A 17,520-nucleotide genomic window follows, 5' to 3' on the forward strand; every position below is an offset into this window, starting at 1 on the left:
CGTCCAGCCAGGTTTTACTACTCTTATTTTAAAATCAGGAACTAGTGACAGTGATGTTGGTGAACCACCCAAGGTCATAGACCTAGCAATAGTTTTGCTAACTTTTATTTTGCTGGAACATTAAAAAACCTCATCATGTTTTGTCATAACAATTTCATAAAAGGAAGAACATTATAATAAAAAATTAAGATGAACTTAGTCCGAGAATAAAAGACAGCTCTCAAGAAAGGGCTTTTGCCATCATCATGGATATTTTCCTCTGGACAGGAAAAAGTTCATCATGTGTGGGTGCCAGGCCAGCCGCATAAAAAGTCATATTTTGATTCAGCAGGAATTGAGCAAGGTCTGGAAATGTGTTTTTTGAAACGAACTGCAGGTAATTCTGACAGGGAGCCAGGATGGGGAACTTCTATTCTGGGAGACATAAAGTGTGCTTCCACTGGAACAGGTCCCTTTGCCTGCTTTCTCCAGAAGTTTCTTTCCGTTCTCCAATCTGCTTCTATTTGCCTTTCAGGCTGTACTCCTCACCTTGGCAGATCCATGAATCCTGTCTCTTCCGGTCTACAGTTCTGTTAACTAAACATTACTTCTCTTTCTCTTGTTGCCTCAGTGATTACATTCAGGTTTGACTATTGTTTTCTTATTCAGAACTACCCAGGGAAGAAAAGACTTCTCTCTGAGCCATTAACCATAAATTCAAAGAGGCAACAGTGGCATGACTATTTCCAAAGACCTCAACCTGAGACTTCCCTGGAAGATGGGGAGTAATTGAACCGGATAAAAAATAATTTACGATTGTAACCTTTGTCAATAATTTTATTTGAATATATTATATTCCTTTGGAGAATATTAGATTGTATTTTGGGAATAGATTTAATGAATCCTATGAGCTGATGATAATCATGATAATATGGTCCATGTCACTAAAGAATTGTCTGAGAGTTGATTGACACTTTGTGTTCTTTTTCCCTCCTCAGTTTCCAACGGCCAGAGACTTATTATGTTAATTTCCAGAGCCCCGCTGTTGTTCACTTTCCCTCTTTTTCTTTTTCTCTCTAGCTCTTTCCCTCTGCCCTCTCTCCTCCCTGCTCTGCACCTTGCTTCTGCTACTGACATTTCTAGCATCCGTCTCTCATCCAGTTTACCTTCTTAAGGTGAGGAGATCTAATTTTGTTGGTTTGTCATTACCCAATATGGTGAGTTCTTATTAGAACAAATTTGGGTTCAGTTACTGATTTCTTGGCCTGATCAACAATGATTAGGGGCCGGGCGCGGTGGCTCAAGCCTGTAATCCCAGCACTTTGGGAGGCCGAGACGGGCGGATCACGAGGTCAGGAGATCGAGACCATCCTGGCTAACACGGTGAAACCCCGTCTCTATTAAGAAATACAAAAAACTAGCCGGGCGAGGTGGCGGGCGCCTGTAGTCCCAGCTACTCGGGAGGCTGAGGCCGGAGAATGGCGTGAACCCGGGAGGCGGAGCTTGCAGTGAGCTGAGATCCGGCCACTGCACTCCAGCCTGGGTGACAGAGCGAGACTCCGCCTCAAAAAAAAAAAAAAAAAAAAAACAAAAAACAATGATTAGGGTAGCAGGACTAGTTTCACTGCAAGCATTCAGCCTCTTTTCTCCAAAGGTTTTAGTAGGCGAAGTGTAGCTGAAAAATCTTCTGGGGCTCTATAACCCATTGAGTACAATCCAGCTTTGCAAAATGCTGAAAACTCCCCAGGCAAGGTTTAGGTAGGGGGAGAGAGAGAGTGCGCATGTGCACGCAAGCACAAGACATTCTAAGTAATGACTGCTCTCTCCTTTGTCTTTAATATAGAGAAATGTCTAGATTTTCTCAGTCATGTATGGAGGGAAAACCCAGGCAGATATTTTTTTGCTCCTTTAGCAGTTTCAGAATGAATGCCCAAAGGTATAAGAACTTGACTCCCTGCTTCCACGTTGTCTTTATGGCAGGGGGTCTTCTGACCTCTGCAGTCTTCTCTCACTAATCTACATGTACAGAATGCCCAGCTGTAACGAACTATTTGCCTCTGATTGTTCAACACACTTGCAGAAGCAGCTCTCTCTCTGCCTTTTCAAACTTTCTCAACTTTACTACCTGTCAGCTTCTGTTTGAATTCAACATAAGCATGATCTCCATGAAACCTCATGAGTGTGGCTGTTAGCCCGCTGTGGCAGGCTGTATTCCTTGCCATCACAAAAACCATTCCCCTATCCACCCTTTCAAGTGGAGCCCCCATTTGTTCAGAAATCAGGCAAGCATTTTAGTTCTCAGGAAGGGTAACTTCAGCAGCTGGTGTAGGAACTGTCATGGAACAAATGGAGAGGCAATAAGATGTAAAGGGAAGTTTGTTGGAGGAGTCCAAGGAAGGGTTTTTAACTCCTTGATAAGAGAATATCAGCACAAAGAGAAACTCACCTGTCCACACCACCTCCTACTTCTAGCACACCTGACCTGGCAAAAGCACACTTGCTAGGACAGGTGTGCTAGGACACTTTTGCGCTGCAGCCATCATTTGACTTTGACAGGAAGGTCAATGGAGTGCAGAGATGGCACTCTTTATGTCATTGCGCTACTGAGCCCCAATTTGTTGAAGCACTGCTAATTATTCTGTTGCTTACAACTGAAAGCATTCCTAACTGTTAACTTCCTCTGTGTGCATAAATGCAATCACTGAAGGAAGTATCCCTGTCATGTCCTCAGAATCAGTTTTGCCTGAGAGTGAAAACATCGTCACTTTTAAACAGTACCATATTACTGACAACAGGAAAACATCTATAATTGGTGTATATTTGGACACATACTTACTATGCCAATAAAAATAAGACAGCTACACTGGCAAAATGATCTCATCCTGTCTTTGAGTTGTAGAGTTTAGTATAAACCCATATTGACCAAGCAAATTGTCTTTGCAGTATGCCTGCATACAGAAATACTAGAAGGAAAACTTCTTTCAGCTGAGTAGAAATAAAAATAATTTTTGATCTAATGATTTTCATAGTCTCCCAATAAGAAGACCAAACCTCACATTATGAGAGCCAAAAATCATCCATCATCAGCTATATATGTTTCTTGGTCTACATTATTTCTGTCCCAGACACTGGAAGTCTGGACTTCTCCCAGAGAAGAGAACTGTCATCCTGTCACATGATTGCAATTGGCAAGTCTTACCAAGAAAGTTTGGCAGATCCTTAGAACAGGACTAACATATGTTTTATATATGTGTGGGTAGGTGTATATATAGCCATCCATCTACATACATATATGTATACTTATTTATTTATAAGCTCTAGTTAAAGTTAGAAAAATTAATTTAGATGCATATGGATAAGTCACACAAATTAGCACCAGTTTAAAAGGAATTAGTAGAATCCTAAAAGAAATCATTTTGATTTTGTTAAAGTAAAAATGCCAATGCAAATTTTAAAAGTGGAACATCATGTTAATAACTTTTATCTTTAGATTATTGCTCATTTAGAGCAATGATTCACTCACTCATGCAACAAGTGTTTATTAAACACCAACTACAAAGACTTATAAGACACAAAGTCCTTGCCCTGGTGAATCCTATGGTCTAGTTGTAGACACACACACACACAATCATTCATTCATTCATTCATTCATTCATTCACTCAGTCAAAGATTATTATTGAGGACTTTCTTTGCCTGCCATGTGGGCTGAGAATACAAAGGCAAAAAGACAGAAGACACTTGCACTCCCAGAGCTTATGTAATATGGGGGGAGGTGGAGAAAAACAGTAAACAAACATTAACATATATATACATAAGAGAGTGATAAATGCAATGAAGAGACTTCAAATTGAATAATATGATAAAAAGTAACTGAGCTGCTACTTTTAAATGGGTGGACAAGGAATACTCCTCTGGGAAAACATTTAAGCTGAGACACAGGAGACCACTGGAAGAGGATGGAAGGTGAAGTGAGGGACTCTTTGCTATTATTATTATTGTTTTAGTTGTCTGTGTGTGTGTGTGTGTGCGCGCGCGCGCCCGCGCGCGCTCTTAAGAAAGGGATTATTGCCGGGCGCGGTGGCTCAAGCCTGTAATCCCAGCACTTTGGGAGGCCGAGACGGGCGGATCACGAGGTCAGGAGCTCGAGACCATCCTGGCTAACACGGTGAAACCCCGTCTCTACTAAAAATACAAAAAACTAGCTGGGCGAGGTGGCGGGCGCCTGTAGTCCCAGCTATTTGGGAGGCTGAGGCAGGAGAATGGCGTAAACCCGGGAGGCGGAGCTTGCAGTGAGCTGAGATCCGGCCACTGCACTCCAGCCTGGGCGACAGAACGAGACTCTGTCTCAAAAAAAAAAAAAAAAAAAAAAAAAAAGAAAGAGATTATTAGAACTGGTGTATGACAATGGGAGTGATTGGGAAGAGAAATTATGATTCAGGGAAGACTGAGCAGAGAATTGAGAAACAAAACCTTTAATAAGGTGAGGGGGCATGAATTCCAGAGTAAAACCAGAGGGTGTGCCAGTGACAGCAGCAGAGATAGTTGCTCTACAATAAATTGAGCAGGCAGATAATAGGTATAGAGTGAGGAGGGTAGATAATATTTGATTGGAAAGGTGAGGGAATTCTTATCAAACTACTTCTATTTTCTCAACGATTTATGATATAAGCTTGGAGTATGAACAGTAAAATTGGTCAGGAGATTTAAGGAGTTAAGACATGAGGTGAAATTATCAGTTTGGAAAGTGGGAATGCAAAAGTCCTACAGGATAATAAGATTGCTCTTGACTACCCACTTGAGATTTATAGCCAGGATTTAAAGTGATGCTAGCAAGCATAATTTTTTTGTCTTTACCAGTGTTCAGTTGTGTTGCTGCATGGGGACCACTGGGTATAAGAAGGTTGCAGCTCAGCTAAGGTGAAGGAGGGTGGCACAGGCAAGGGAGTGAAGGGTGTTATCAAACAGTGGCTTAATAATGTATTACAGAATCTAAGGTGGGTGGATAAGGAAGGGAGTACCTGAAGAGGACAGATTGATAGTGATTCAGTCATAAACTCAACAGATTAGAAAGTCTTAATAAAGGCAAGATATTGTTTGTATAGATATTCTTGGTTTAGTGAGCTTTTACGATAGAAGACAATAGTCAAAAGAATGGGATGCTTGTACTTGAGTTATTGGAGATGATGGACTTACTGATGATTACAAGGTCAGAAGTATGACCTTTGATAGGAGTGGGCAGCTGATGATGGGTGAAGAATAACATCATTCTACTGTAAGGTGGAAAGATCTGGAAACTGGAGTCTAAGGTATTAGATGTATTATTTGAGTGGGCATTGAAATCAGGAAAAAGGAAGTGAGTGAGAATAACATCAGAATAATCATGAAAAAAGCCCCAATGAGTCAGGTGCTAAATTTATCAAAGAATGAAGTTAACTGAATTCTCTAGATGACAGGAACAAGGAAGGGGAGTAGGTGCCAAAGTCTGATGGCACAGAGCCAGGTGTGATGGCTCATGTCCATAATCTCAACACTTTAGGAATCCAAGGCAGAAGGATTGCTTGAGGCCAGGAGTTCAAGACCAGTCTGGGCAACATAGTGAGATCTTATCTTTACAGAAACCCAAAAAACTCTGATGGCACAACTTTAACAGAGCCTGGGGCGTGGAAGGATGCAGGAAGACAATAGGTCTGAAAATGGCACTGGAGAACAAGAAAAGCACTCACCGCAGAGCTGGGTCTGGTTAGGTAGGATACAAAAGAAGAACAGATTGCACCACGTATAACTGCAACAGAATTGATTTCAACAAGGCACAGTCAGGTTTTACCTAGAGCAAGAAAGGAAAGGGAACATTCAAGATGATGTTGAGGATGCGTTCACATTTGTTGATGATGGACTGTCAGCTGTAGATGGCTGAGTGGAAGTGGTTGGGATGGCAGAAGTGAAAGAGTAGGTCAGATGAGTAGATATACATAGTAGTGCAAGAATGAATGTCTAGGCTAGGGGTCAGCATATTGTTTAAATAAAGGGACAAATAGTAATTACTTTAAGCTTTGTGGGTCATATGGCCTCCGTTTCAAGAATTCAACTCTGCCTTTTACTTTACAAATTTTTATTTATTTATTAATTTTTAAAAGAATCAGTAAGCATCTGTGGGTCTTGGACCCCAGCGGGGAGACTGGACAGATGGAGAGTCTAGCATGAGGAGAGTCTAACTGCTTGAGCTAAAACCAACCCTCTGTGTTTTTAGAGTGAAAGCAGCCATAGATGATATGTAAAGAAGTGGATATAGTTGTGTTCCAGTAAAATTTTATTTACAAAAATGGGCAGTGGACTCACTTTGGCTGATTTGACTCTTTAATAAACAGAGCTGGTGATGGAGTTTGGGTTTGTGATGATCAGTGAGGTAAAAAGCAAAAACATGATCAAAATGGGAGTATTTGATACTTTCCTGGAGAAGGAGGATTGCCCATTTAAGAAGGAAGCTGTGAAACTACCAAACATCTGCTGCTCCCAGATGTTTAAAGCCAGGGATTTAAAAAAAAAAAAAAAAAAAAAAAAAGACCTTGACATGGAACTGCTGTGACTTCTTGACCAGGAGCAGAAATTTTGGTGAGAATATCTGCTTTTGAGAGGCCCCAGTGTAACACAAGATGCGGCTCTCATCTAGAGGCTTGGGACCATCTCTTTCCCAGGATGCTCAGTATTATTGACTCCAATCAGTTGACTACAACTAAGAGGGAAAGGGCAAGGTACAGACACTTGGGGTTTCTAAAGAAGGAAGACACAAGCACTAGTAAATATGGGAACAGGCAAGATTTTCATACTCAGTCCAGGTCTATATCCTAAAATGCAATCACTAAGGAGGTTAATTTGGCTTTCTCTAATATTTAAAAATGATTCTACAGCTTTCAATCAAGCAGACTTTTAGATTTTGTGAGACATCAAATTGTCTCTCTGAGAGACTGGTGTTTTGCACCAGACAAACTTAGAGTCACTAGTCAGTCATTATGACAGAGGCTTGAACTCAACCTGTATTAACAGTTTTAACAGATCCCTGGATTGAATTTACTTTAAGTAAACTTTGCACTTGAAGATGGCTTCTTGGATGCCCAGTTTTAATGATTCTTAAATAAAAGGTATTCACCCCCATTTCTGAAAGATTTTTAACTCTCATCTCACTAATTATCCCCTACCAAATTGGTCCACATTTTTGGTCTAATTTGATATTCTGTTGATATTATTAAAACAGCTTAATAGTAAGCTGTTGATATTATAAAAACTGCTGTTTAATGACATTGTTTTGTTGGTATTATTAAAACTGTTTCTTCAAATGTTTAAATTATTTCCTGATAATAAGCAAGGTTGTAATTTATAGGAAGACATGAACTCTTTTAGCCCCCTGGAGTACAATTTGGCACACTTTTTTAGTGATCTGAAGGTATCTAATATTCTTCTTGATAGTAAATTAGGTCCTAGGATAGTGGTTTATTGCTTATAACTTGTGAGATTCCTGTTATAGTGATGACAAAAGAAATGGACCCATCTTTCAAGAGAATACTTCATTTGATTTTAACTGAAGAAAAACACATGAATGATTTAATACAACTGAAGTACATTAGTGTGTAAATCTTTTTTCTTTGTTGGAGCTATTTCTGCTTTATAGGAAATGTATATTCTATCAAACACATTTCACGGTGACTGAAGAAAATTCTACATTGATTTAGCAGTGATTATACACAAAGTCTGTGCTACACACTGTTGGGGAAACAAAGCTGAATAAGGCTTGATGCTTTACATATCCCTGGTTTGCTTAGGTTTACATTTCCTTTGTATAGGAATTCCTTTGTAAATATTCCTATATGTAAATATATATGACCTATATTTGAGACCAATAAAAAGCAATGTTTCAATTATAGAAATGTTTGAATTATATAATTTCAATTATATAAATAATAATAGCGTTCATAATTATTGGACCTTTCATATTACTTAACATTAATGAATTTATCTCACAACAACCCAATGAAGTGGGTACCATTGTCCCATCTTAGAGGTAAGTAAATCATCACTGACAGCTAGTAAGGGATAGAGTTTAGTTTCAAAACTAGGTCTGTCCGATTGCAAAGCCCTTGATCTTAATCCCTCTCTCATTATGCTTCAGAAACACAGATTTTAAGCTGTGTAGAATCAATAAGTAAAAGCCAGTTATTGTAAAATATGGATTTTTGCCATTCTTGACAGAAAGATGTGACATTTCGACTGCTGGCAATAGGTCTTCAAGAGTTCTTAAAAATGCAAATCTATATTCCTAAAAGGAAAACATTTTAAAAAGTAAATACTTTTAGGCTCTTAACTTGTGTGCCCTTGCAAAATCTTAAAAGAATGGGATAAAGAACAGGTAAGTTTTGATAAGGTTAAGGAATAACAGGTATGGAATAAGGGAGAGGCAAACTTGAGCAGGAGGTGGGTAGGGAGTAACACCTTCAAGAAACAGGCAGCATAAAAGACCCGAGTATCTGTGGTGGGAACTCCTAAATGGAGACAAGACGAAAAAAAGCTAAGACAAGATATTATCGCTATATAATTTTGCATAAGACCAATATTGCTGCCTCTGAAAAAAAATCCAATGGTATACCATTAGCAAGTAAAATCAAATAAACTTGTATGAATTTAAAAGTGTAGTAGCTTCCCTAAGCAGGGACTGAGATGTAATATCCATTGTCAAAGAGTTTATAATCAAGGAAGCATTTTTTTCTCTCCTTCACACCTATTTACTCCAGCATTCTTTACATAATGTTAGATTTTACCCATGATCACCTGTAACATGGTTCTGAATTAGCATTATACCCAGAACAGGGCTGCTAATATAATCAATTACTAATTAGTTCTGTTGTTTCTTTTTATTGCAATCACATTCTTAAGAGTATAACAGTTATCAATATATGACTCATTCATAAAACGTAAATGCAATTTTAGTTAAATGTTTAGTTACCATCATTGTAACACTAATAATTGTAGGAATTATGTAAATAATAATAATAAAAGCTAAATGGTTTTAGGGTTAGAGATGAGTCTAAAAATGGTATCTTCATGATCTGCGTTTATCCTACATCAATAATTTTGCATCAAATTTGTTCAATTTACATATCAAAAATAGATTTTTCTGTCAGCAAAGTAAGATCAGTCTTGTATCTGAAAATCAAGCACAGCTTGTACATCATCATTAACCATAAAGGCTCTGAAATCAGAACTTAGCTGCCAATTTTGTTGATGATGAATAAGATGAAATCGAGTACAGCTGGCTCTTCTGTCCTGTGCTAGCTCTGCAGTACTGACATTAGTGAAAAATCTGTTTGTTTTTTGTTTCAGGAAATTAAATAGCTATGACTAAAATGAAGCAGAGAGAACAGATATATCTGGGTAATAACCAGGTGCCATTTTATTTTTATTTTTTTCTTGCAGGTTCATTTGATTATTGCAACACTACTTGAGTTTGACCAATTGTAATGATCTCAAATAATATATTTTTCAAAAAGACCTCCTAGATGAGTCCTTTTTTAATAAATGGGGACCAAATAATCCAAATCATTTATCTTGTTTTAATTAATTTTTTTGAGACAGAGTCTTGCTCTGTTGCTCATGTTGGAGTGCAGTGGTGCAACCATGGCTCACTGCAGTCTTGACCTCCTGGGCTCAAGCAATTCTCCCACCTCAGCCTCCCAAGTAGCTGGGACTACAGCCAAAAACCACCACACTTGGCTAACTTTTAAATTTTTTTTTGTAGAGATGGGGTTTCTCTAGGTTCCCCAGGCTAGTCTTGAACTTCTGACCTGAAGCCATCCTCCCACCTTGGCCTCCCAAAGTGTTGGGATTACAGGCGTGAATCACCTTGCATGGCCCTCCTTTATAATTTAAAGTTCATCACAAGTAACTACAATTTTCTCAGTGATTCCTTAAGTAGAGTATCTATAAGCAAATTTTACATTAAAAAATAGATTTAACTGCTGACATGTCAATTGGCTTTTCAGAATGGTACTTTATATGATTTAAAGCCAAACTTTAAAGTCTTCCTTACAGAGAAACAAGCCAATTTCTAGATATTACCTTCAGATGAGGAAATGAGAAAATTTTCAATAAGACAACATTAAGTTAATGGCATAAAACTAAATTCTAAATTCTTAAATCTACTGGAAGTTTGGTAATCAAGAAGATCCTTACCTCTTTTCCCACCAAGCATGAACTGTGCTATACCAGCTCAGTTAGAGTGAGGATTGCACAATATTCACCACCACCACTTCGGGAAATTCTGTTAAAGCAATCTTGAAATTTTTTTTTGAAGACACAAAAGGATGACAGCAAGAGGAGATAATAACAACAGAGTTTTGAAAACTGAAAAGGAGATGAATGAAACCTGACTGCCTTTGCATACCCCAGAGAGTGGAAACCAAGTTGGTAATGGTGAAAACTGAGAAGCATCTCCATTAATACAAGAGAATCTTCAAAAGTTTCAAGAAATGGTAAGACAAGATAATTCTGGAACTGAAAATGAAGGAAGGATGACCACTGCTAAAATAGGAAGGAGTAGGTGAAAGCTGACTCAGACATAGTCATCTCCTTATTGTCTTTCCCAGCTCCATGCCAGTAGGAGATTGACTCTCCCAGTTTGGTCATAAGTCTGTGGTTTTATTTTCTGGAAAAGTGTACGGTACTGCTTCTGGACTGAGGAAGGATACAAATGTCTGAAGACCTGAATATTCTATTGAAAACATTCTCTTATTCCCCTTTCCACACTCGGAACCCAGGACACTCCATCTCTAGAGCCGGATCTCTACCCTTGAGGGAGGAGATAGGTAGATTTTTCTTTGGTAACCTGACCAGCCTAAGTGGAAAGGCATCAACATACTGCTAACAAGGCTACCCACAGTCTTCCCAGTTCATCTTGCAGTAAAGCTCAAGGTTACTGAGCCTCACAGGCATGCAGAACTCCCAATCAGATTTTCAGTTTTCATTCTGAAGAGCAGAAAATCAAGAATTACAAGAAATCTGATGAAAACTTCTAACATGGAAAGAGAGACCAAAGTAAACAATCAAATGCAACTTGAATAAATTTTAAAAATGTGCACACACATATCTTAAGTACATACCATTCATATCCTTAGAGAACTAAGAAAATATATTACAGCTTTGATAGAAGAGAAAAGTATAAAAATGGAACACAGAACAAGAGAACTCTCAAAAAATAAAAAAATATATATATAATAGTACAAATAAAACTATGATACATCAATGTTAGTTGCAGCATTATTTACAACAGCCAAAATGCAGAAGCCACCCAAGTGTCTATCAACAAATGAATGAATAAAAAAAAGTGATATACTTGTCCTTTGGTATCCATGGGGGAATTGGTTACCAGGGATCTCTCAAGGATTCCAAAGTCCATGGTTTCCCAAGTCCTTTATATAAAATGGTGTAAGTCAAACGCAGTGGTACACACCTGTAGATACAGCTACTTGGACTGGAGGCTGAGGCTGGAGGATCACTTGAGCCTAAGAGTTGAGGCTATAGTAAACTTTTGTTTGTTTGTTTGTTTGTTTGTTTTTTGAGACTGAATCTCATTCTGTCACCCAGGCTGGAGTGCAGTGGTGTGATCTCAGCTCACTGCAACCTCCACTTCCCTGGTTCAAGCAATTACCCTGCCTCAGCCTCCCGAGTAGCTGGGATTACAGGCACATGCCACCACGCCTGGCTATTTTTTTCTTCTTTTGTATTTTTAGTAGAGACGGGGTTTCACGATGTTGGCCAGACTGGTCTCAAACTTCTGACCTCAGGCAATCCGCCCGCCTCCCAAAGTGCTGGGATTACAGGCTTGAGCCACTGTGCCTGGCCTATAGTAAACTATTAATATGATTGTTAAACTGTGCTCCAGCCTGGGCAACAGAGAGAGACCTCATTTCTAAAAAACAAATAATAAAAATTAAAATAAAAAATAAAATGGCATAGTATTTGCATATAAACTACACAATCTTCCAATATACTTTAAACAATTTCTAGATTACTTATAATGCCTAATACAATGTAAATGCTATGTAATTAGTCACTATATTGTATTGTTTAGGGAAGAGAGACAAGAAAAAATCTTTACATGTTCACTACAGATGTCATTGTTTTTTGAATATTTTTTACCTGGGGTTGGTTGACTCTAGATGTGGAACCCACAGATATGGAAGCCCAACTGTACACACAGTGGAATATTATTCAGCCTTTAAAAAAGGTAGAAAATTCTGACACATGCGACAACATGGATGCATCTTAAAGACATTATGCTAAATGAAATGAGCCAGTTGCAGGAGGGCAAAAAGTATATGATTTCACTTACATGAGTTATATAGAGTAGTAATCAAATTCATAGAGACAGAAAATATAATGTTGGTTGCCAGGGGCTGAGGAAGAGGGGGATTTGAAGTTTTTGTTCAATTGGTACAGAGTTTCAGTTTGGGAAGATTAAAAATTCCGGAGATGCATGGTAGGGATGGTTGCACAACAATGTGAGTGTACTTAATAAGCCACTGAATCAAAAATGATTAAAATGGCAAATTTTATGTGTAGTTTGTCACATTAAAAATAAATAAAATTTTGAATATATTAAGAATGTAAGTTGGAAAATAAAATTGAGAAAATTTCTAGCAAAAACAAAATGAGATGAAAAAGAATAGAGAAGAAACAGAAAAACTGGAGGCCCAGTCCAGGAGGTCCATCATTTAAAAAAAAAAAAAAAAAACGGAATTTCAGAAAGGGAAAAAAATAAAACATACAGAAGGAAATTATTAGTGAAGTCATTTAAGAAAATTCCCCAAACTCTAGTTTCCAGATTGAAAGACCAATGGATAAAAATAAAATCACACTAAGGCATATCACTGGGGACAAAGAGAAGATCATGAAATTTTCCAGAGAGAAAAATATTGAGTCAGAAATCACAATGAGGGCCAGGTAGGGCGGCTCCCATCTGCAATGTCAGTATTCTGGGAGGCTGAGGTGGGCGGATCACTTGAGGTCAGGAGTTCAAGACCAGCCTGGGCAACATGGAGAAACCTTGTCTCCACAAAAAATGCAAAAAATTGCCAAGCACGGTGATGCAGGGCTGTAGTCCCTGCTACCCAGGAGGCTGAGGTTAGGTGTATTGCTTGATCCCAGGAGGTCAAGCTGCAGTGAGACATGATCATGCCACTGCACTCCAGCCTGGGTGACAAACTGAAAAAAAGAAGAAGGAGATCACAGATCACAATGTCATTGGATTTGACAGTAAGACTGGAGCAATGCCTATACATTTCCAACCTAGAACTCTTATTATTGGCCAAATTATTAATCAGATGGCGGTTGGGGGGCGGGAGTGGTGGGTTGGGAGAAGAAAGGGATTTTCAGCAATGCAATATCTCAAAAAATGTACTTCCCAGACACTCTTGCTTACTTTGAGGTTATTGGAAGATATATTCTGAAAGTGAGAATGCATGTAAGGGGGTGTAGGGAGACAGAGAGACAGAAAGAACATGAAGAAAAAGAGGGTTACATGGGTTGGAGGAAACAAGATATCCCTCACAAGAGAAAGGGGAAGGGAATCCTTAGAGGAAGGTTAGGATTACAGGGCGCCTGTTCTTTACCAGGCATACAGGAGAAAATCTAGATTGGATCTTGTTAGAAATTTGGGGGCTAAGTACAGTGCAGGGCTATTTTTCTACAGCTCCCTTTCCTCCACACAGAACAGATGTGTATAGAGAAAACTGGTGGAATTTATTTTATCATGTTAAATGATTATGACACATGAAGCAATAAATATATTTCTATCTTAAGTGGTTACAATGAACCATTTCAGCCAGCAACTTGGGAAGAACCTTCTGATTTTTGTAGACTACGATGCAGAAGAAAACACAAATTTGCACAAACAAATTAAATTATCCTATGTGAACTTTCATGTGTGCACATGGGCATATGTGTAAGCTTATGTGTCTGTGTATGTGTGTATAAAATCTCTAAAACGATATAAATGAGGTGGTAACATATTTGTTCCTGGGGAAAGGAAAAGTGTAGTTGGGCAAAAGGAGTATGAGGAAGACTGATTTTTCCAAATTTTATCCTTTTATCTCTCTGAATTTTCAAAATCACAGTTAAAAAGGAATAAAAGACTTTCCTTAAAAATGACAATACGTAACTAATAACATATTTTATTTCTAAGAAGGTATTCCAAAAATATACCTACCCATAAGCAAAAGGATATAGGTGCAAGGATACCTTTGTCCTAGCAAAAGATTGGAAACAACTTAAGTGTCCATCTACTTGGTACTGAAATATATTATGTACATTCTTGCAATGGAAGAGTATGTAACCAGAAAAAAATTTAAAAGCTCTTTATGTGCTTATACTATCCCCAAGAGAAGTTTTAAAAGAAAATAGACAAGATACATACTCAAGCATATATGTGCTTCTATATACACAGACTATCTCTGTGAGAAAATACAAGCATTGTATAACATTGGTTTAGACTGGAAAGAGTTGGATGGCAGGGGAACAAAGATACCATAGAAATTATTCTCTGTAGAATACTATAAACACCTCTACGCAAATAAACTAGAAAACCTAGAAGAAATGGATAATTTCCTGGACACTTACACTCTCCCAAGACTAAACCAGGAAGAAGTTGAATCCCTGAATAGACCAAAAACAGGCTCTGAAATTGAGGCAATAATTAATAGACTACCAACCAAAAAAAGTCCAGGACCAGACAGATTCACAGCCAAATTCTACCAGAGGTACAAGGAGGAGCTGGTACCATTCCTTCTGAAACTATTCCAATCAATAGAAAAAGAAGGAATCCTCCCTAACTCATTTTATGAGGCCAACATCATCCTGATACCAAAGCCTGGCAGAGACACAACAAAAAAAGAGAATTTCAGACCAATATCCCTGATGAACATCAATGCAAAAATCCTCGATAAAATACTGGCAAACTGAATCCAGCAGCATATCAAAAAGCTTATCCATCATGATCAAGTGGGCTTCATCCCTGGGATGCAAGGCTGGTTCAACATATGCAAATCAATAAACGTAATCCAGCATATAAACAGAACCAAAGACAAAAACCACATGATTATCTCAATAGATGCAGAAAAGGCCTTTGACAAAATTCAACAGCCCTTCATGCTAAAAACTCTCAATAAATTCGGTATTAATGGACCGTATCTCAAAATAATAAGAGCTATTTATGACAAACCCACAGCCAATATCATACTGAATGGGAAAAAACTAGAAGCATTCCCTTTGAAAACTGGCACGTGACAGGGATGCCCTCTCTCACCACTCCTATTCAACATAGTGTTGGAAGTTCTGGCTAGGGCAATCAGGCAAGAGAAAGAAATAAAGGGTATTCAGTTAGCAAAAGAAGAAGTCAAATTGTCCCTATTTGCAGATGACATGATTGTATATTTAGAAAACCCCATCATCTCAGCCCAAAATCTCCTTAAGCTGATAAGCAACTTCAGCAAAGTCTCAGGATACAAAATCAATGTGCAAAAATCACAAGCATTCTTATACACCAGTAATAAACAAACAGAGAGCCAAATCATGAATGAACTTCCGTTCATAATTGCTTCAAAGAGAATAAAATACCTAGGAATCCAACTTACAAGGGATGTAAAGGACCTCTTCAAGGAGAACTACAAACCACTGCTCAGTGAAATAAAAGAGGACACAAACAAATGGAAGAACATTCCATGCTCATGGATAGGAAGAATCAATATCGTGAAAATGGCCATACTGCCCAAGGTAATCTATAGATTCAATGCCATCCCCATCAAACTACCAATGACTTTCTTCACAGAATTGGAAAAAACTGCTTTAAAGTTCATATGGAACCAAAAAAGAGCCCGCATTGTCAAGACAATCCTGAGTCAAAAGAACAAAGCTGGAGGTATCATGCTACCTGACTTCAAAACTGTACTACAAGGCTACAGTAACCAAAACAGCATGGTACTGGTACCAAAACAGAGAGATAGACCAATGGAACAGAACAGAGCCCTCAGAAATAATACCACACATCTACAGCCATCTGATCTTTGATAAACCTGAGAAAAACAAGAAATGGGGAAAGGATTGCCTATTTAATAAATGGTGCTGGGAAAATTGGCTAGTCATAAGTAGAAAGCTGAAACTGGATCCTTTCTTTACTCCTTATACGAAAATTAATTCAAGATGGATTAGAGACTTAAATGTTAGACCTAATACCATAAAAACCCTAGAAGAAAACCTAGGTAGTACCATTCAGGACATAGGCATGGGCAAGGACTTCATGTCTAAAACACCAAAAGCAACAGCAACAAAAGCCATAATTGACAAATGGAATCTAATTAAACTAAAGAGCTTCTGGACAGCAAAAGAAACTACCATCAGAGTGAACAGGCAACCTACAGAATGGGAGAAAAGTTTTGCAATCTACCCATCTGACAAAGGGCTAATATCCAGAAACTACAAAGAACTCAAACAAATTTACAAGAAAAAAATAAAAAACCCCATCAAAAAGTGGGCAAAGGATATGAATAGACATTTCTCAAAAGAAGACATGCATACAGCCAACAGGCACATGAAAAAATGCTCATCATCACTGGCCATCAGAGAAATGCAAATGGAAACCACAATGAGATACCATCTCACACCAGTTAGAATGGCAATCATTAAAAAGTCAGGAAACAACAGGTGCTGGGGAGGATGTGGAGAAATAGGAACACTTTTACACTGTTGGTGGGATTGTAAACTGGTTCAACCATTGTGGAAAACAGTATGGCGATTCCTCGAGGATCTAGAACTAGAAATACCATATGACCCAGCCATCCCATTACTGGGTATATACCCAAAGGATTATAAATCATGCTGCTATAGACACATGCACACGTATGTTTATTGCGGCACTAATCACAATAGCAAAGACTTGGAATCAACCCAAATGTCCATCAGTGACAGACTGGATTAAGAAAATGTGGCACATATACACCATGGAATACTATGCACCCATAAAAAAGGATGAGTTAGTATCCTTTGTAGGGACATGTATGAAGCTGGAAACCATCATTCTCAGCAAACTATCGCAAGAACAGAAAACGAAACACCGCATGTTCTCACTCATATGTGGGAATTGAACAATGAGATCACCTGGACTCTGGAAGGGGAACATCACACACCGGGGCCTATTATGGGGAGCGGGGAGTGGGGAGGGATGGCATTGGGAGTTATACCTGATGTAAATGACGAGTTGATGGGTGCTGACGAGTTGATGGGTGCAGCACACCAACATGGCACAAGTATACATATGTAACAAACCTGCACGTTGTGCACATGTACCCTAGAACTTAAAGTAGGTAGGTAGATAGAGAGATAGATAGATAGATAGATAGATAGATAGATAGATAGATAGATAGATTGATTGATTGATTTACACCTGGAAAAAAAAAGAAATTATTATCTGTATACAATTTTGTATCATTTGAATTTTGAGCATT

At 38.4% G+C, this 17,520-nt stretch overlaps 1 protein-coding gene across 1 annotated transcript in view; it reads right to left on the reverse strand.

Moving 5' to 3' along the window:
* Nucleotides 1–17,520, reverse strand: part of LOC112617081 (glycerol-3-phosphate dehydrogenase, mitochondrial) — a 247,945-nt gene that overhangs the window by 219,634 nt on the left and 10,791 nt on the right. Inside the window, exon 2 of the mRNA XM_025373807.1 lies at nt 5,704–5,804. The gene's annotated coding sequence lies outside the window, so the exon portion shown is untranslated. The remainder of the gene's footprint in view (nt 1–5,703; nt 5,805–17,520) is intronic.

The sequence above is a fragment of the Theropithecus gelada genome, unplaced genomic scaffold (genome assembly GCF_003255815.1).
Source record: "Theropithecus gelada isolate Dixy unplaced genomic scaffold, Tgel_1.0 HiC_scaffold_15876, whole genome shotgun sequence".
In the NCBI taxonomy this organism is placed as follows: domain Eukaryota; kingdom Metazoa; phylum Chordata; class Mammalia; order Primates; family Cercopithecidae; genus Theropithecus; species Theropithecus gelada.